This window comes from Tiliqua scincoides, chromosome 8 (assembly GCF_035046505.1).
Source record: "Tiliqua scincoides isolate rTilSci1 chromosome 8, rTilSci1.hap2, whole genome shotgun sequence".
Taxonomy (NCBI): Eukaryota; Metazoa; Chordata; class Lepidosauria; order Squamata; family Scincidae; genus Tiliqua; species Tiliqua scincoides.
This window is the reverse complement of record NC_089828.1, coordinates 58,342,845-58,363,737: the sequence shown is the minus strand read 5'-3', so window position 1 is coordinate 58,363,737 and position 20,893 is coordinate 58,342,845. Positions and strand designations below refer to the sequence as shown.

Genomic DNA, 20,893 nt, shown 5'->3' with positions numbered 1-20,893 from the left:
TCAGTCTGCTTCAGGGTTTGCCCTGGCGCCTCTATTTCCTGCCAGGAGGTTTAGCACCATCCAAGTGTAGTGAAGGGCCTTGGATTAAAAGCCAGGGGAGCCCCCGGTTCGAATCCCACTTTGTGGTCCTAGACCAGCTGCTTTCTCTCACTGCTTCAGGCTGCAGTATGGGGTGGTGGGTCACAATGGATAGATGGAACCTCCATGTTCAGGGGCACTAGATCACCAAACACCACTTGGTAGGGAGAAACACTGAGGGACGGCTGTGGCCTTCATGTCCTGCTTGTGGGCTTCTGGGCATCATCTGGGTGGTCCTGGTGAGGACGGAGAGGAGTGATCCGGCAGCAATTACGTTCGCTGGAGTGATCGCGTGGAGGAGTGACCATATCCCTCAGACTCACCTTCCTTTTTAGGACTGCTGCCAGGCCAGGCCAGGCCAGGCCACCACGAGACCCCAGGGTCTCCTGAGTCTCAAAATCAGTTCACGTGTGCGACATCTCCCTTAACACAGCACCACGCAGGATTGATCCCCTGGGCCAGGGTTCTGTGCAATCTCCTGCCTGCTTGGGACTGGCCCCATCTGCCTGTTTGGCCAAAGGCACCTTCTTCCCCCAAAAGGCAGAACATGCTGGTGACTGCTGGTGACCCAATCCTAGCCAACTTTCTAGTGCTAATGCAGTCATACCAATGGGGTGTGGGCGGCCTCCTGCTGTTTATAGGGTGGCCAGTAATGGTCTCTGGAAGGTAATGGAACTAGTGGTGTAGCTAGAGGGGGGTGCAAAGCACTAAGTTTTGCAGGGAGCCTCACCGCAGCATGCAAGGGGCCCCTCCCCTTCGGAGCCATTGCATGGCTCCAAAGGGGAGGGGGTTCCTTGCACGCTACGGTGAGGCTCCCTGCAAAACTTACTGCTTTGCCCCCCCCTCTGGTTACGCCACTCCATGGAGGTCTCCACCAGGTAAAGGAAACTTTGTCCCCTGACGTGGGGGCTGCATTGCAGCTGCCTGGGTGCTGGAAAGTGGGAGAGGATCGGGCCCTGCGTTGCGTAAGTGCTCCCCAGGAGCAGCCCGGCTCTCCGCCTCCCCTGGCAGCGTGCCAGCCAGCCAGCCGGAGACTCCTCCTCTAGGCCGGCCAGCAGGCTTTGTCACGCCGCCTGCTTCCGAGATCCGCCCAGATCGAGCCCCGCAGACCCTGCCCGGACCACATAAGCGAGCCGGCGCCGGGCTGCGTGCTCAGGATCAGGTCCGCGGCTGGCCGGGAGACAGACACCTTCGCCACTGCGCTCGCCCCTCGTCCACCCCTGCGGGATTCGCGCTCAGCGGAGCGAGTGGAGACCAGCTCAGCCGCTTTCCTTCCCAAGTAAGTAGGCATGTTCCCGCAGCAGTCCAGTGGCGCTGAGTTCCGTGGGCGCACCTCCCGGCCAAGTGCCGATCGCTGATGCTTTCTGCTTTCCTGTGACTCCGTCATACTCAATGAGAACTAGGACCTTGGAGGCGGACACTGGGGGGCTTTGAATGAAGCTGCTTTGGGGTTCCTTAGAAAAGTGGGCTGCAATCCTGTGTACACTTACCTGGGTGTAGGTCCACTGAGTTCAGTGGGGCTTACGTCTGAGTAGACATGCCCAGAATTGTGCTGTTAGTTTCATGCAAGACTCAAAATTGTGGTTTTTTTTTGGGGGGGGGGCGCAACAGGGAAGGACTATTGCAGGCCATGAGAGAGCACAATTCTATGCTTGTCTACTTAGAAGGAAGTTCCATAGTTTGCAATCCTAAGCACACTTTCCTGAGAGTAAGACCCACTGAACAAAATAGGACTTACTTCTAAGTAGGCCTGTTTAGGACTTCGCCCATAGTCTTCAATGGGGCTTGCTCCTAGGAAAGTGTACATAGTTTGTGGAACTCTTTGCCACTGGAAGTAGTGATGGCATCTTGCCTGGATGCCTTTAAGAGGGGATTGGACAAAGTTCTGGTGGAAAAGTTCATTACTTACAAGTCATAGTAGGTCTGTGCAAGCTGTTGGTTTTAGAGGCAGGCCGACTCTGATTGCCAGATGCAGGGGAGGGCACCTGGACACAGGTTGTGTCTGTTGTCTTGTGTGCTCCCTGGGGTGGGCTGCTGTGAGATACAGGAAGCTGGACTGGATGGGCCTCTGGCCTGATCCAGCAGGGCTCTTCTTATGTTCTTATAGGATTGTAGCCTTAGTGGGCTTCTGGGGACACCTGACAACTGGAGTTGCGTGTGATGACTTTTCATCTGGGCTCTTCATGGTCTCACTACATTATGTTTGCAACATCTCAGGCTTTAATGAGGCTCTTATGATGATGAGTTGTGCCCTTTTGCTCTCTGAAGTTTGTAAGCAATAGTTTAATTGTTGACCACAGGGAGAAGCAACTCCCTTCCTCCCTCCCTTTCCCTCTCTTTCAGGAGTTCAGATTTGCCAAGAGTACAGTTTTCAAATTCTCATGGAGGCAGACACCCTCTCAGAATAGTGCTAAATCACAATTTAGCAGTGATTTCACAAGTCCAGAAAACATGCATAAAATATCACATATGAACATCACACCTGCAACATCTCCTTTGGATTAAATATATTTTTTTAAAAGTTTGCGCAAGTTTCTCTTACGTAAATGGCCAGGATCCAACATACCTAGACTATCTTCATCCCCATATTCCAATATGGTCCAACTTTTCTCCCCCCCCCATGACCTTCTGACAGGTGGTTAAACCAGTGTTTCTCAAACTGTAGGTCAGGACCCACTAGGGGGGTCAGGAGCCAATTTCAGATGGGTCCCCATTCATTTCAATATGAATTTTATTTTTAATGTATTAGACTTGATACTACCATGGTATGTGATTGCATTTGGGGAAATGTTACAGGCTACTGTGTTATTTCTAACAGGCTAGTATGTATATGCTTTTAACAGTGATAGTTAATGGGACTTACAGCCCAATCCTATCCACACTTTCCTGGGAGTAAGCCCTATTTAATAGAACTTACTTCTGAGTAGACATGCATAGGATTGGGCTGTTAGTTACTCCTGGGTAAGTGTGGATAGGATTGCAGCCTTTGGGATGTTTGGGGAACAACAGCTTGGGAGGGGTTGGAGGGTTTTTCTTTATTTTAAATGAAATTTTTAAACTTATGCTTATTGTAAACTTTTAATTTACTTGACCGATTGATTTGATTTTGTCGAATGAAGCTGCAATCCTAACCTCACTTTCCTGGGAGTAAGTCCCATTGAACATAATAGGACTTACTTCTGAGAAGACCTGGTTAGGATTGTACCCTGAGGTAATATTAAAAATTTTCCTGCTCAATGATGTCACTTCAGGTCATGACATCGCTTTCAACTTAATAACTTGACTTCTGGTGGGTCTTAGCAGATTGTCATTCTAAAAAGTGGATCCCAGTGCTAAAAGGTTTGGGAACCATTGGGTTAAACACTTTTTCAGTGATCTTTAGACAATTCAAGTCTCTTTTGCAGTGGTTCTCAGTGGTTCTTTTGCAGTGGTTCTCAAACTTTTTAGTACTTATCAGTACTAAAGTATCAGATACTTTAGTATCACTCGGAACCACTTTAGCTTAGAAGTGATGTCATGGCCAGAAGTGACATCACCAAGCAGGAAAATTTTTAATAATCCTAGGCTGCAATCCTATCCACATTTACCCAGGAGTAAGCCACATTGACTATAATTGTTAAAAACATATACATAGTAGCCTGAAAGTACAGATGTGTTACATTTCCCCAAATGCAGTCATACACCATGGTAGCATCAAGTCTAATACATTAAAAATAAAATATTGAAATCAATGGGGACCCACCTGAAATTGGCTCATGACCCACCTAGTGGGTCCCAACCCACAGTTTGAGAAACACTGCTCTTTGGGTTTACAATTGATAGTGCAATCCTATGCATCTTCTCTTAGAAGGAAGTCCTACTGTGTTCCTGTTATATAGTGGGTCTCACGCATCAGTAGACTTGATTAAAAGTTCCATCATAGTTTATTCATACTCCAAATGAGTTAAAATCACACACCCACATACACCAATACCCCAGATATATATACAACTCCAACAAGCCTACATCCCTTTTGATTGGACAGCCAATCACATATAACCTGTTGCTTTTCCCACAGGTGATAATACTCACATACATAACAGTTCCATAGGACTTACTCCTGCTGTAAGTGTGCAAAGTGTGTAAGTGTGCAAAGGATTGTAGTCCAGCTCACTCATTGGTTGTTTTTGATTTTGTTAGCTGACTAGTTTATATTATATTAAAAGATGGGACAAAAAATACTTTAAATAAATCAAACGGTTCTGGGATCTCTCATGAGGCTCATGATGCACTTTTGCTGTCCTTCCTGTAGGAACACCTCAGATAAAAACAAAATTATCGCTCACTTTGCACACAGACCAATAAACATGTTGTGAAATGCTGGAATAACAGGCCAGAGAACCTGAACAAGAACTGGAGGCATCATTCTAATGGCAGAGGTTTGCTCTAACCCCAGAATGGACTCATGGCTACAGTGACTCTTTGAGTCATCTTTGAGATCCTCTTTGCCTGGAGAGACTCGCTGAAGTCTGAGGGCCCAATCCTATCCAATTTTCCAGCACTGATGCAACCATGCCAATGGGGCATGCACTACATCCTGTGGTAGGGGAACAGTTGTGGAGGCCTCCACAAAGTAAGTGAACATTTGTTCCCTTACCTTGGGGCTGCATTGAGGCTGCATCAATGCTGGAAATTTGGATAGGATTGGGCCCCAAGTGTCTTTCAGAAGTGCTGACAGATTTTTGTAAACTGCATTTTAGTAGTGATTTAAATTTGCTCTGGGTGGCCAGGGATAGGGAGAGAAAGGTTAGAGTGATTAATATGTTGGCCCTCAATTTCCAAGAATATGTGGCAATCAGCCCAGCGAACACATGTGATAAACTGCCACCAGGTTACAACCTTGAATTGATTTTTGGATTGAGTAATGTTAGGAACTTGTGGTCTTGGTTGACTCTCATTCACAGATCTGAGATCACTGTGCTGCAATCTTTCTCATAGCAAAAGGCCACCATATTTTTTAATGGCAATCCTTCCTTGCTCTCTCCAGGCCTAGTTGCATGTAACCACCTGCGGCTTTGGCTAAGAATGCCCTTTAAAAGATGCAACCAGGCAGTTTTGGGCACCTTCTGTAGATGTGCATTCCTTCTGCTGCACATGGATGTATTTTCTCTGTTGTTCCTGGGTTGCCAACTTTTCAGTTTGTAGCTGTAGTTGTGTTTTTGACAGTGAAGGGATCTGCAGAAATTGGCATACAATAATGTTTGTCTCATGGTTATGAGAAGGAGAAAACACTGGCTGATTCCTGAAGAGCAAATTGCTGTTGAAGGCTGAAGAGCAGGCCAGGCTGAAGTTTTTCTTTCTGACCAATTGGCAACACTTGCAGGATCTGGGCTTTTGATTGTGGGTAGATTAGGGTGCTGGAAATAGGTAGCCTATTCACACCCACAGCTTCTGACAATGCAGTTCTAATAGTGATGTTAATGGTGACTGAACCTGAGGAATAAAATTACATTAACAATAATTTTAAAAAAAGTTTATTATGCCACAGAAGTACTTTTCAGATGTAATTCTGGTCTCAGAAATGGAAAACTGTGAGATATCAGGATTTGTATTGATGCCAGACTTTTTTTTATTGGGGTGAACTGAGTTTACCAGATCATCTGAGTTTAGAGCACTGGGGGCAGAGGACAGCCTGGCAAGGCAATCAGAGGCAGCTGTGAGTTTTCTGAAGGGAAGCCAGGGTGGTGTAATAGGGTTGGGGAGGGGTTAGCAAATCCCTCGTCCACTTGGAACCTCACTAGATAAGCCTGGACCAGTCACTGTCTCTGCCCTCAGGCCCATGTCTTTTCCTGATGTGTTTATGCTCTCCGAGCACAGCCAGCCTTATCTGGCCATCTCTCTATCTAATCTAACTAGCTGCAGTGCTTATGCAGCACTGGCCTTTCTCATCAGAGGGCAGCTTTCATTAGAACTAACTGCAGCTTGGTGCTTCAGTGGCTTCCCTTTTGCTCCCTGGAGTGGCTCCGAAGAGGAGGGGCCACTTGCTTCAGGCACCTACAAAACTTAGTGCTTCGCACCTTTTCTGGCTATGCCACTGTGCCAGACCACTTCATGTGGCCCATCTATTGGAAGTACCACCGGACGTAACCAGTGATGATGACGACGTCCTTGCCAGTTGCTTCCAGACTGCGAGGCCAGGCTTGCTGCTGCAAACAACATCAGTAAGAGGCTCGGGGCGGGCGGGAGGGCCTTTTTGGGCACTGGAGCTCCACCTGCCCAGTCTCCAATTGCTGCATGTCGCATTGCACTGCTGGTCTCAGTGCCAGGTGGGGGGGATCTGGGCAGAGGCATAGCTAGAGAGGGGGGGCAGTGCCCTTTGGAGCCATTCTGGACGGTGGGTGCAGAACTTAGTGCCTTGCCCCCCTCTAGCTACGCCACTGATCAAGTACCACTGAATGTGAAACAGTCCAGCAATGCCCAGGGTGGGCGTCGCTGTGACGCGTATGGGGGCGTGGCTTCGCAGTGGCGCGTCCAGGGGGCGGGGCTCCCAGCGCACTGAAGGCGAAATCCTCCCAGCGAGCCGGACGGAACGTACCATTGCGGGCCTGCCGGGGGGGGAGGCTGGAGACAAGGCGAAGGGGCCGTGAGGAGCGGCGCTGGGGGGCGGGCTGCGCGGTGTGCGTGGCTGGCGTCGCCTCCGGGCCGCGGGGGGGGGCGAAGCGGCCCGGTGTGCGCCCCAACCGCACAGTGGTACGTGCCTCCTCCGAGGCCACGCCCCTCTCCGAGGCCGCGCCCCTTCGCTCGGCGCCGAGGAGGAGGAGCGAGGCTGCTGATTTCTGCGCTCAGCTGTTGCCGGTCGTAGGTCCCGCTGCTACTCGGTGAGTGCGGCCGGCCGGGCTCGGGACGGGACGGGACGGGACGGTGGCGTAGCTGGAGGGGGGCGCAGCGCTCCGTCTGGAGGGGCGGGCAAGCGGCCCCCCTCCCCCCTCCTCCCTGGTGGGGGCTCCCTCTGCCGGGAAGGGAGGGGCCGCTTGCCCGCCCCGCCGGACTGAGCGCTGCGCCCCCTCCAGCTACGCCACCGCTCGGACGCATGGGTTCCTTTTGCAGGGGGGGGTTGAGGTGTGGGCCTGGGTCCCTTCTGGGTTAAAAGGGGGGAGGAGGAGAAGCCTCTCCTTGGAAGAGGAAGCGGGGGGGGGCTCGGCACCTGCCCAGCACATGTTCTTATGTGGTAACCTGTGGAACTCCCTGCCACAGGATGTGCTGTTGGCATCTGACCCGGGCGCCTTGAAAAGGAGGTTGGGCAGACTGATGAAGGAGTCATGACACAGGCCACAAGCCGGTTGGTCGGTGGAACTCCTTGCCACTGGATGTGGTGACAGCGTCTGGCCTGGACGCCTTTAAAAGGGGATTGGACAAGTTTCTGGGGGGAAAATCCATTATGGGTTACAAGCCATGGTGTGTATGTGCAACCTCCTGATTTTAGAAATGGGCAATGTCAGAATGCCAGATGCAGGGAGGGCACCAGGATGCAGGTCTCTTGCCGCCTTGTGTGCTCCCTTGGGCATTTGGTGGGCTGCTGTGAGTTACAGGAAGCTGGACTAGATTTCAGCATCTGCTGTTCAGGAGATGGCAGTAGCTGAAGTTTGGAAAGAAACCTCTTCTTCTCCCCTGCACCCTTTTCCGTGAATGGAGGTGTCTTGGTTCCCCAGTGCCTGACCTGATGGGGCCAGCAGGTTGCAGCTGAGCTGGGTTAATCATTGAGAAATAGTAATGATCTCATGAGCTGTTGTTAGAGAAAGGTGATGCTGTGCTGATACCAGCTCCTGGAGCTTTCATGGAAGTGCTGGCTCCCCAGCCAATTGGTCCTCCACAGCGTTTCAAGAGCTGAGGCCCTTGGAGCAATGTTTCTCAAACTGTGGGCCTGGATCGCGTAGGTGGGTTGTGAGCCAATTTCAGGTGGATCCCCATTCTTTTCAACCTTTTATTTTTAATATATTTGACTTGATGCTCCCATGGGATGCAACTGCATTTGGGGAAATGTTACAAACCTACTACTACTATGTTACAAACCTAACAAGCTACTATGTATATTTTTTTTTAACAATGATAGTCAATGAGACCTACTCCTGGGTAAGTGTGGGCAGGATTGCAGCTTAGGATTGTTAAAATTTTTTCCTGCTTGATGATATTGCCTCCAGTCATGACATCACTTCCGGTGGGTCCTGACAGATTCTCATTTTAAAAAGGTGGGCCCTGGCACTAGATGTGTTTAGAACCACTGCCTCGGAGCATAAGGCTAGCTCTGGTGGATGAGGCCCAAGTTCCCCCCATCTAATCTGGCATTCTGTTTCCCTGAGATGCCTCTGGGAGATGCTTCAGGCAAAGCATGAAGGCCACAGCACCCCACTCCTGCAACTGCTATTCAGAGGCTGCTGGCCTTGGGGGAAGTGCAATAGCCCTCCTGACTAGAAGCCAGCATTAGTTGTGTCCCTGCCTTCTCTCGTCACCTTTTAAAGCCATGTCTTGTGGCAGAAACCTTTTTCTCCACAAGCCCCCGTTATGTCCTCCCTGCCAGGCACCTTATTTTTGAATTCAGAAGCCCGAATTTGGCCACCTTTCCCTTGTGGGAAAAGTGCTCCTGAACCTGATCGTCTTGCTTGCTTTCCCCAGCTCTGTTTGAGATGTAGCAATGAGATTTAGCAATCAGACCTGTACACGTTGTTCAGACGTGGCAGTGCCATAGTTTTATAGAAGGCTGTTCTCATGGCTGCTTCACTTCTTACTCCAGATTGTTTATGAACGAGTTAAAGCGCACCCGTTTCAATGCACATCCATGTGGAGCTCTGCTTCTTACTTCCCTCCATGGTGAAAAGTTTTCATTTATACTGTCTTCTGCTTTTTGTTCTTTAAGCCAGTGGTTCCCAAATTGTGTGCCACAGTGAACTCACAGGGGTGCCACACGATGTCCCTGGTGGCCTCTTTTTCCTGGTCTTCCTGAGTGCTGCCATCTTGGATCACACAAGATCTCGCGTAATCCAAGATGGCACTGCCCAGGAAAGAAGGTCGCCATGACCACAGAAAGTTTGGGAACTGCTGTTTTAAGTAGCTTCTTCTCTGTTCTTTGCACTGTGGGACCCACTTTCAGGTGGCAGGTGGCATGGGCAAGTGAGCAGCTCTGCTTCTTCCTACCTGCTGCTGGCCAATCTATGTGCTGCTACTATGTCACTCTGTCCCAGACCAATGGGAAGGAGAGGCAGGCAGGATCTACCATAGCCAGGCCAGGCAGAAGCTCTGTGGCCACCTGAAGTGAGTTCACTGCTGCCACTGATACGCTGTCATCACCACCCTGGCCCTCTGGCAGCTTGGTAAAGCAACCAGGTAGGCAGGGAGTGGCAGAGTGTAGCTGTCAAGTCCCTTACCTGCAGCTCAGGTGTGCCCTCCCTTTCTCTGCGCAGGTCCTGTTTTAGAAAAGCCGTGTGCTCCATTCTGTGCTGTTTACTTTAAATAGGACCTGCACAAAGGATGGGAGCCCATGCTGGAGCTACAGGGATGGGATCACGGTGTGTCCCCACCTGGCTGTTTTTCAGGGACACAAAAAAGAAGCCTACCATTCAATGCTTCTCCCCAATTTTTAAAGTTGCTAAAACATCCCCCAGTATTGTCGGGGGGGGGGGGGAAGACAGAAACTGCTGATGTCACGTTGCTTAAATGTCACTTCAGCATTCTTGATTGAGGTTACCCTGACACTTCCTCTTCGACACAAGGCTGTGTGTGCATACCAGGGCCCCTTGCAGCAAGCAGCCTCCCTTCTCAGAATTCTTAAGTCCACTTTTTCTCAATCCAGATCAAAGCGTTAGAGATCAACCCGAAGGAGTGTCTGGTAATGGAATGCAATTTCTCAGCTCCTTGTCCTCCTACAGGTGCTTTGGTGGACTTGGTTTTGCCTCTAACTGGAGGGGCGTGTCTGTCAACTCCCCGAGACAAAGAGTCCGAGGGGAATGGCTCTCTTATATAAGATGCTTTGCCTAGAAGGTAACTTGACTCTGGACTTAAAGATAATCTGTGAACAAAACATCGTAAGAGGGCAGGTTGCACCAATGTTGTGTTGAAAGGGGACCTGCTTTTGCAACAATTGACACTGGAGAGGTTTGGTTTCAGCCGAGTGCAGCCCTGCAATATGAGCATCTCACAGGGTTTCCTGGCTCTCGGTTGCCTGGTTGCACGTGTTGGACACACCACGCGCCGCTGCCTTCACGTTGCGTCTTAGTCTCTTGCATCTTCTCATCTCTAGCAGGAGGTGGGTTTATAGGAGTGGTACTTAAGTCTGGTTCCTTGCACTAAGGCACCTACGCAGCTGTCACTGTGCTTGCGATAGTTCAGTGGAACTTCCATATTCAGAGAAGGTGTGTATTTAAGTACAAGGTGCTTGGAGCAGCAAGAGGAACCTATTGATGGTCTAGTCCTGCTTTCCTCCACGGCCAGTAGATGCCTCTGGGTTGCCTGGAAGTAGTGTGAGCCTGAAGCACACAGCTTCTGATCTTGGAAATCTTATTCCTAAACATTCTGGCTGATAGTATAGGGAGAGCCTGGCTTGATCTCTCAACTGTGACTCAATCTGGTACAGCACCCTGTTTCAAATGATGGTCGTCCAGGTGGCATCAGAGAAACTCTGTGAAGGTAAGAGCCCCCTTGTGCTGCTGTCCCCCAACAATGGGTATTCAGAGGTCAGCTGCCTCTGAGTATGGAGATTCCACCTAGCCACCTTGCATGCTGCCAGTGGTGTACCGGAACCTCTTGGCTCCCTGGGCCAGGTGATATGGAAACATCACCGCCCTACATCATCGCATCACTCTGCGCTGGTGCTGGACATGCCCTCAGTTTCTGGAACAGCTCAATTTTGGCAACGATTGAGGGTGGATGGGCCCAATTTGCAGTACTTGCCACTTACAGAGATGAGCACTGTATGTGCGACTCTCTCACCGAGCCTGGGAAACACCTGAAGCATCATGGAGGGGGAACGCATTGCCCCACCAGAGAGCACTGGCTCCCCAATGCCCCCCCCATGGCCCGGTGCCTAGGTCCCTGAGCCCCCCAGCCCCCCACTTGTCCGCTACTGCACACTGCCAGTTAGAAGTAGAAGAGCCAAGGGTAATGATATGATTGTGAGTGCATGCAACTTAAGCTTCATTTTGAGGGTGGTGGGGGGTGGCTTGGCTCTGGGTATCAAAGAGTATCCCACTTATGTGCCCAAACCGTGTATGTGGGTGGGGGGGGGATGATGACAGACTTGCATCCAAAGCCTTGGCTATGGCTTCACCTGGCATTTATTGTGCAATGTGGAGCCAAAGGACAGAGATGGCTGAGGTTGGGCCTGGTGCTGTCACCATCCGAGCCTTGGTTGGCACAATCAGGTGCAGTGGTGCCTCCTTAGTAGCAGCCCCCAGAATGTGGCCTTCCCTGTTGGGTGCAGCTGCCTCCCTCCTTGCCAGTGCTCTGCCTGAGGCTGCCTGCAAATCTCTTCCTGATTTTGTTTCATTTGCTGCCACCTGTCTTGACTTAATTGTGGGGTTTGCTGCTCTCTTCACTGATCTTGCAGCTGCCTTTAGTGCCCCAAAGAAGAAAGGCACTTATAATGTTTGCCTAGCAATAAAAGCTGCTTCCCACATGGCTGAGTGGGTTTGTGTTGTGCCTTCCTCCTGGTGAGGTTGTGGGTGGGAGTTTTCCTTTCCCATTTGTTCGGTTCTTGCTGCCAGTCTGGGCTGGTAGTGGCCGGAAGAGGAGGAGAGGCTGTTGCTCTGTGGCAGAGACATCCCTGCACTGCAGAAGCTCCCAGCAGTCTCAGCCCAGTCCAGGACCTAGAACAAGATTCCCAAATGCTGCTGCAAGAAGAATATTGTGACTCAACTCAAAATTAGAAGAGCCCTGCTGGATCAGGCAAAGGATCAGTCTAGTTGAGCACCCTGCAACCTCTGGAAAGCCCACAAGCAGGGCCAGAGGCAAAAGCTCTCTGTTGCTTTTCCGAAGCACTTCGTCTTGAGAGGTATACTGTCCCTGAGCATGGAGGTTCCATTTAGTCCTTGTGGGTACAAACTGCGGCTAGCATTATCCTCCAGGAGCTAATCCTTCTGGAAGCCACACAACTTAGTGGCTGTCGCCATATCTTGAGGTAGTGAATTCCATAAAAGAACTGATACCCTGCACATGCCCGATCTCGTCTGATCTTGGAAGCTAAGCAGGGTCAGGCCTGGTTAGTACTTGGATGGGAGACCGCCTGGGAATACCGGGTGCTGTAGGCTTATACCACAGTCTTTCGAGACTGAAGGTTGCCAACCAACCAACTTGTGTCCTTGCTAGAGGAGAACAAAGGTTCACCTACTCCTGTCTTCGCTTTCCAACATGCCTCTGGGAAGCCTGCCAGCAGGGTGTGAGGGCCACAGTCCTTCCCTATTGCCCCAGCATCTGGTATTTTGAGGTAGATTGCCTTGGAACATGGAGCTTCTGTTATACTATCATGACTCTCAACAGGACTGTGTGAAAAATCCAAGCTTAGGCCCCTGACACCCCAACAGTTCAACCCTTAGATCGCTTTCACCACTCACTTTTGGAAGTGTGACTGGTGCTGAGGATCTTGAAGTCCTTGCACGTGTTGTTCATGCAAACGCTTGTGCAAAATGGCTGTTATGGACTGTGGAAGGTCTTAAATGAAGGAAGTTTCGTATGTTGCAGAGATTCCAGCTGTGGGGGAGCAGCATGCGTGAGAGACATGCTACGTAGCTGTGCCCTGGTACAGTTGGTCTTGGAACTGACCAGAGGAGAGATGGCATTAGACTTAAATCCCAACCTCCTCGGAAAGCTTCCTGGCCACAACCAGAAGTCACTTCCAGTATGTGTCGCCAGCTTCTGCATGTAGCCTTCCCATGTCTCAGAACACCCCCTGGGCGCAACCAGAAGTCGTGGGCTTGAACTGGAAGTGGCTTCCGGGGTTCTGTCTAGGAGGCCCTCTGTGGTGCGGGCTCAGCATTCTCAGATAAGGAGGGGACACTGTATATGACTCCATAGGGAAGGCATCCGCTGGTCAGAAGGAGGATGCCAGCATGACTCTTGAGGGGCCTCGACAAAGCTATGAAAGGCAAGAAGGCTTCTTTCAGAACATGGAGTCTTGCCCAAGTGGGGTGAACAAAAAGGGGCACACACTCTGGCAAAAGAAATGTTAGCAGACAAGGAGGGACTGAGAAAGTGCATGGCTAAGAACAGCAATGCCCACAATACATATGTCTTCAAATACATCCAAAGCAGGAAACCTGCCATGGAAGTAGTTGGACCGTTTGAGAATGAGGGAGTAGAAGAGAAGGTTAAACAGGGCACGGAATTGGCAGACCGAACTCTTTTCATCGGTCTTCACTGTAGAAGATGTTGGGCAGAACACTTGGCCAAGCCGACCTTCTCAGGGAGGGAGTCTGATGAATTAAGTCTATCAGAGGTTCTAGACCACAGCGTCTTGACAGCTTAAAGATTTACAAATCACTGACCAGATGGCACCCACCAAGAGTTCTTGTGGGACTCTCATGTGAAATTGCTGTTTTGCAAAAAAATGTAACTTGTCCTTCAAATCAGCTTCCATCTCAGAAGACTGGACGGTCACCAATGCAACACCAATATTTAGAAAGGGATGGTTTTTTTGGGGGGGGGGGGATCTGGGAAATTCCAGGCCAGTCGGCTTAACAAATGTTAAAATGAAAGTATAATTAATATTACTAAGTACCTAGAACAGCCATTTTCAACCACTATGCTGTGGCACGCTAGTGTTCTGCGAGTGGTCCACAGGTGTGCCAGAGGAATTTGGGGAAAGGTCATTTATTAGTAGGGCCAGTGGGGGTTGTGAGCCCCCCACTGGCAGCATGGTGTGCCTTGTCAATTGTCAAAAACCTGGTGTGCCTTGACCATTTTAGTGGTCAGTGCGCCATGAGATGAAAAAGGTTGAAAATCACTGACCTAGAAAAACAAGGAGGAAGGCAGGAGGTGTGGTCTGGAGGTTGAGCTGTTGCCTTGCCTGAAAAACTGAAACAGGATCATTTCCTTGGAAGAGATACGTGGGAGTGTGGAGGAGGCAGCTGGTGGAAAAACACATAAAGCCTTGAGGGACCCGTCTGGAGCTTGGAGGGCACAAAAGCTGGCAGCCAGTTCTCGTGTACAAATCTTACTGAAACAGGGTTTGTGTTCAGCCTGTCTATGTAAACCGCCTTGAGTCTGTTGAGAAAGGTGGTATATAAATACTGTAACAAATGGAGAGTCAGCCTTGCTTCCATGGGGGGGGGGGGAAGTCCTGCTTTGCTGACCTTTCTCTCTTGGTGAGCATCAACAGGTTTGTGGACTGAGGTGGTCCAGCTGGCTTGATGGACTTTCAAAAATCCCTCTTGACAAAAATCCCTCACCAAAGGCTCTTGAGTAAATGTAGCAGGTCCTTTTACGGACTGGGGGATTTATGGATTAATCCAGTAGTTCTCAGAGTGGGGCGTCGTGATGCCCCAGCCAGAGAGCACTGGCTGCCTCCCCCTTCTGCCCTCCACAGAGCTCCCCAGGCTTTCGAAATTGAAAGTGGAGTGATTGCACCCCACTTCCGGTTTGTGATCGCAAACGGGAGGTGGGGCATGATCGCTCCACTTTCATTTTCTGAAGGTTGGGGAGCCCTGGGGAGTGACACGCAGGGCTCCCCGGACCCCTGGGAGGCTTCTGCAGGGACTGGTAAGTAAGGTCCCAGAATCCTTTGCTCTCTTCTTCCTGGCGCCACTGACCGCTCTGGCTGTCAACCTGCAAGCAAACATTGCGTGCTTGGCCTTTTACTGCCTCTTTTGTTGGGGGATGTGACCCTACTCTGCCCCTGAGCTCCTGTTAGTCATGGACTGAGTTGCACCAAGATTGCACAAGGTTTGGCTTGTGAAAAACTACAGTTACGCAACTGCCTGGCAAAGAAAAGAATCTTGAACTGGAATCTGATGCCCTGCATTGGGCCAGGACAGGTTGTCACTCCCATCGCCATGTGATTTGTTTTTTGGGATACGTGTACAGCTCTCTGGGTCCACAAAATGTTGATCTCTTAATTGCATCCTTAGGTCAGCCTCCCCGCCCCCATTGTAGATTCCAGGAGCCAACATATGTACAGAGAAACGACAGGCTTGCCTGGAAGCCTTTCCAGGTGATAATTAGTGCTGTTGATGTTGTATGGAGGTTTTGCAGTTTCCTAAGCGCAACTAGGCAGGCTCTTGCTCTCAAGATGCTTACAGGATGGGAAATAAAGTACTTTCAGGATCCAGCTACACTGGCTTGCTTTTTGTTTTAAGGTCATGATGTTTGATAGCTCTATTATATCTTTTTAATGTGAGTGGCTGTGGGGGTCTTTTTGAAAAGAAGAATGCAAATCTACTATATTTAATAAACTTGTTTGAAAAAGTGTTTTGCTCCTCCATTCTATCAAATCAGAATTCTGAGGTGAATTGCAATATAGATATAGAAAAGCAGTATATAAATACTGTTAATAATAATATATAAAACTAATTTTTTTAAGGAATAACTAATTTGAAACTAAGAAGACAACCATATGAAATCCAGTTTGGGGGATGGAGTGAGTTGTAAATACTTGGTTGCTGTGGGAGGGGCTTTGAGAATTAAGCCAAAGTCCTGGTCCCAGAATAATAATAATAATAATAATAATAACAACAACAACAGGTATTTATATACCGCCTTTCTTGGTCTTTATTCAAGACTTTATTCAAGGCGGTTTACATAGGCAGGCTTATCTAAATCCCTTATTAAATAGGGATTTTTACAATTGAAAGAAGGTTCTTTCTTTCAAGAACCACTACATTCAGGTGTTTCATTCCAATCTGGTTTCACATTCTGGCCTCCATCCTCCCATGCTCAGAGCAGATGGAATTGCTCGGCTTCAGCTTGTCAGCTGCTTCAAGGTTGCACGGTGCCGGTGGCCTTGAACTGGCGACTTTGTGGATGTTATCTTCAGGCAGACGGAGGCTCTACCCTCTAGACCAGACCTCCTGCCCAATAGGAGTTTCTGCCTTTTCCTTGAGTAGTTCCCCCCAGATGAACACAGCATGCGAGGTATGTGACTGCAAGATTGTGAGTCAAAAACTAGGGTAGCGACAGAGCCTCGCGCCATGGATCTCCCTGGTTTGGCCCTGACCTTGGTCACAAACTTGTTCTTTGGACCCAGCCCTCCACCTGCCTAAAGGTTATCTTTTATTAATATTCCCCCTGCTGTTATGTTCATATAACTGTTCCAGGTTAAATAACATTGCTAATCAAGACGAAGTTGGATAATTGAGAAGAGCACTTGTGGTGTGGTGTGGCTGTTGTCTTTGTTGTTCCCAAACACTTTTAACTGAACCCATTTTATGAATGAATGAATGAATGAATGAATGTTTGGGCTCCGTGCCTCCCTTTTCGGAGCAGGATATAACGTGGTCCTTGTCAGTGCCTCCACATTGCGTATTCTGTAAAATTATGTTGGGGAGGGAGAAAGGCTTATAAACCCCCCTCCCCACATGCCCCAGTCCCTGCTGCCTGATTTCAAACTCAGTCTTTTGTCCTTATAGGTCATTTGTTTTTTGTTTGGTTGGTTGTTTTTTTTAGTCATGTAGGGTATTGTCTTTCTCTTCTACCTGTTGATCCACTTATCAGACCACAGGAATGCTGCAGCTGAACCGGGAAGCTCTTTTGTAATCCTAACAAAACAGATTGGACTTGCGCTCCTCCTCTTCCAGTGGCTCTGGGCCATGATGGCAGCTGTGCCATTCAGCCTTGTGAATGAGTTGGTTCTAATCTGGGGCAAACGAGGCCGGCCATTGCATCAGTGCAGTTGCTGCTGAATGTAAGAAAACCTTTGCCTGACAAAGTGCCCTCTGACCCGCAGTGCATGATAGTTGAAGATTTTACGGGCACTCCCTGATCTGGGAAACGTCTTGGCTCCGCACTGGCTTTGCATGTAGAAGGTCTCGAGTTAGTTTGATCTTTGACATATCTGGATAGGCCTGGGAAAAATCCCTCGGGAGGAAGTCCCAGAGAGCTGTTCCCAGTTAGTGCAGGGCTAAATTAACTGAGAATCAGCTTGGTACAGGTAGCTTCATGTGTCTGTGGGGCGGTGGTCAGCAGGACAAAGGAAGTGTTCATTTTGAGTCCAGCTGATGGGGATGTGGGAGTTTTTGCCATTCAGAAGGCTGAAGTTGTGCATTCTACCGGATCTCATTTTGTTGTCTGTGGTTTCTCCCCACTCCATTGAAATGTTACTGATGTTTTTTTTGTTTTTTTTTAAATATTTTATTTGATTTAAGGCATGGGTACAGGGAAAATCACAGATATATATATTCCGGGTAATACAGAGGAAAAAACACTAGGGAATCACAGAACTGCAGCCAATACTGTCTTATTTCTATAATTATTTCTATAATTATCATCTCTTCAATCAATATTTCATAATCATTTATCTAACCATTCATATAATGGGTTCCACAATCTCTGTATTCTCTCCGTCTCGCCATCCCTCAACCTTTCTGTCAACACATCCATTTCTACAATCTTGTATAATTTCTCAAACCACATCCCTACACCAGGAATTTCTGAGTTCTTCCATAACCTGGCATAGACCAATCTTGCTGCAATGATCACGTATAACAAAGTGTGTTTGAAATCATTGTTATATCCTTCAGGGAAGATATTCAATAGAAACAATTCTGGTTGTAAGGGTATTACACAATTGAAAATAACTTGAATATTTATATGAATTTTTTCCCAAAACTCTTTTGCCTTAGGGCAAAGCCACCACATGTGGTAAAAAGATCCTTTCACCTCTTTACATTTCCAACATTTATTACTTGTGCTGGGATACATTTTTGCCAACCTATCTGGAGATAGGTACCATCTATAAAAAAATTTATATATGTTTTCTTTCATTGTTGCTGCCTTGATTATCCTCATATTTCTTTTCCATAGCTGATCCCAATTATTTATTATTTTATGTCCAATATTCTTTGCCCATATAATCATCACCTCTTTTACCAATTCATCTTCCATTTCCATACTTAACAAGTATGAACAAGTAGAACAAAGGCCTAGTCCTCTGCACCAATTATCACAGTGGGATGCTTGCCCCTTGCTGTAAAAGGCCCTGGGGTGGCCCACGGGAGCACACCACTGCCAGGCCTGTTCAGACTGCTGTCACAAAGTGCACATGCCTGATCTCATCTGATCTAGGAAGCTAAGCAGGGTCAGGCCTGGTTAATACTTGGATGGGAGACCGCCTGGGAATACCAGGTGCTGTAGGCTTATACCATTGTCTTTCGAGACTGAAGGTTGCCAACCAACCACAAAGTGCAGCTTTGGAGCTGCACTGCTATGGACCACGGCAGGGCAGGTACTTTGCTGGCGGGAGTGTGTGTGTCACGGGCGGGGTGGGGAGCAGGATGGAAGGGGTGGATTTGGGGGCTCGCTTCTCTGGCACACCTGCAAGCCTCAGCATGGCCGAAGATAGGATCGAGCAGCAAGTCTGCTCCTTCCCTGCTCGAAGATGGCTCTTGTGTCTCCCTCCCTTCTCTTCTTCATGCGAAATGGACCAAGCTCAGCAACTGTTCCTCAGCCACTCCTCTCATTTTTTGCGGCCTCTCATTTGTGCTCTCTGCCGTACACCCTGTACTAGAACAGGGTGTACTTTGCAGCTATAGACTTTGTATTCCCCTGGCGCTGTGTGGGCTCCCTAAAGTCTGACCCCTTGGGTTTGCTCTCTGGCATGGAGAGCTGGTTGCATCAGCTGGCCATGGGTGTTGGTTGTTACAAGCACAATTGTCCCATGAGATAATGAGGAAAGTCAGAGAGAGATTGTGCCCCTTTCTGGAGACGTTGCCTTAAACTACTCCATAATGAAGGCTCAAATAGGGGGGAGAAGGATGTCTCCTCCTCAGATCACCAGTTTAAGAGGGTGCTCATGGTGTGAACAGTGGTGCGTTTTGAAGTGTTCCCCTCTCCATCCAACTCCAACGTTGCTTGTGTTCATACATTCACTGGAACTGACAGCAGCCTTCTTCTCCCTGGGCCAGTCCACATTCCCTCCCAGCCCCTTACTAGTGCTTGTCCTCCTTTTAAGCTTCTGGAGGTGGTGCATATGTGTGTATTTTGAACCAGGGCTCTCGGCGGTCTGGGCCGATATCTTCCTTCCTCTGCCCACCAAGGCTGCAAGTTGAGTCTGCTTGAGTGTTCTGCTAGCAGATCCGAAGGAGCAATCCTGGATCCTGTGAACGTCCACTGCAGAGCTCGCTTCTTGGTACAGTCAGTTTGGCTGTGCTGTGAGGACCCTGCCTGCGCTTTTGCTTTCTCCTAATGCGAAACTCATTTTCTGAGTTTCAAGGCCATGCTCACCAAGTCCAGATAGTAATTTGAAGTTTCGCCCTGAACTCTGTAGAGCTTTATCAAGGGAATAAAGAAAAATACAACTAACACCTGGAATTCATGAAACCTGCTCGTAGCAGGAAGACATAAAACAAAAAACTTTGCCTTAGTTTGCCTGCTGTCCTTACCGTACTGCCCCCTGGCTGTGCTGCTGGCCAGCTCTGCCTGGTACCACAGCCCAACAGACTGGAGAGCCTCTTGCCAGCCTGCAGTCTCCTTCCCAGCCGGGGCTCCCTTGCCAGCCACCTTACTTGCCACCCAGCTGGTACAATTAAAACTTCCAGTTGCTCAGGGGCCAAGGAATGTGGTTTATTGCAATTGGGAAACTTAACTGCATGCCAATTAAAAATAATGAGCAATTAAAGTGCTGGACACATTAAAAAAAAAAAAAAATCCCAGAAGGCCAAGGATTCCAAATCCAGATTGGCCTTTGCAAATTGTAGAAATTGCATCCACCTCCTTAAACAATGAGGGTAAAAAAGGGTTAAAAAGAAAGATCACTAATTGGTGACAGGCCATTAGGGTGCTAGAAGCACACTGGGTCTTGGTTCCCATCGTCAGCATCTTAAACTAAAGGGACCGCAAGGAACCTGGACTAGGGAAATCCCCTCCCTGCTGGCAGGAACAGGGTTGCTGTGAGAGTAGGGAACCCGGGACTGCTGGTCGGACCCTGTAAAAGGCCACTTCTGGTGTTCCGGATCCAGCATTCAGTTCGGAAGCACTAGTGCAGTGCCTGGCGGAATGTATGTTTGTTCGATAAACAAAAGTAAACGCCTGAAGCGGCTACCAATGCATTAGTTATTTCCGTATCCGGAGTGGTTTTCTTAGGAGTTGAGTATTCCTAGCAGAGTGTCAGCTGTGTGACGCCTTCCAAGGGCTGGACCCGTGCCCTGTTGTAGACTCTGGTGGATGCCTTAATTTTTAACCTGACAGCTAAAGACCATCCACCTACTTGGCGATGTTCTGCAGTGTGTAGAAGTGGAGCCAGAAAATGCCTAGAGGTGCATGGCTTGGCAGAGTGTGAGCAGCAAGGCGTGTGTGTGTGTGTGTTTCTGCCTGCCTGCCTGAAGCGTGAGCAAAGGGCATTCCTCTTCCTCCAATCCTTTCTTCTCTTTCCCCTCCGCCCCTGGCAGATCAGGAGCAACCAGTCGCTAGAGAGCAGCACCTGAAGAAGCAACTCTACATTTAATGTCAACTTTCGTTTGCTTGATACTGGGACTTGGAGATGGAGAAGCCTTCCAGTGACTGTCAGGATGGCTAAACGGAGCCTCTGTGTTGCAAGGCAGTGTATCTCTTTATGCCAGTTTCGGGGGGTGGGGGAGAGGTGGGGGAAGGGTGCTGCCTTCCTGCTCTGCTGACGGGCTGCCTAGAGGCACCTTGTTGGAAG

General features: G+C 49.1%; 1 protein-coding gene and 1 pseudogene across 4 annotated transcripts in view; both read left to right on the top strand.

Annotated features, from left to right (window-relative positions):
- Positions 1–1,175: 1,175 nt before the first annotated feature.
- The window catches only part of POR (cytochrome p450 oxidoreductase), a 44,586-nt gene continuing 24,868 nt past the window's right edge, over positions 1,176–20,893 (top strand). The window contains exon 1 of one of the 4 annotated variants that reach the window (XM_066634993.1): positions 1,176–1,357. The gene's annotated coding sequence lies outside the window, so the exon portion shown is untranslated. Of the gene's footprint in view, positions 1,358–6,095; positions 6,279–6,842; positions 6,936–20,706; positions 20,789–20,893 lie in introns of those variants that run through there. The other 3 variants (XM_066634994.1, XM_066634992.1, XM_066634995.1) reach the window with 3 other exon arrangements.
- On the top strand, positions 12,232–12,353 carry LOC136659862 (5S ribosomal RNA; annotated as a pseudogene).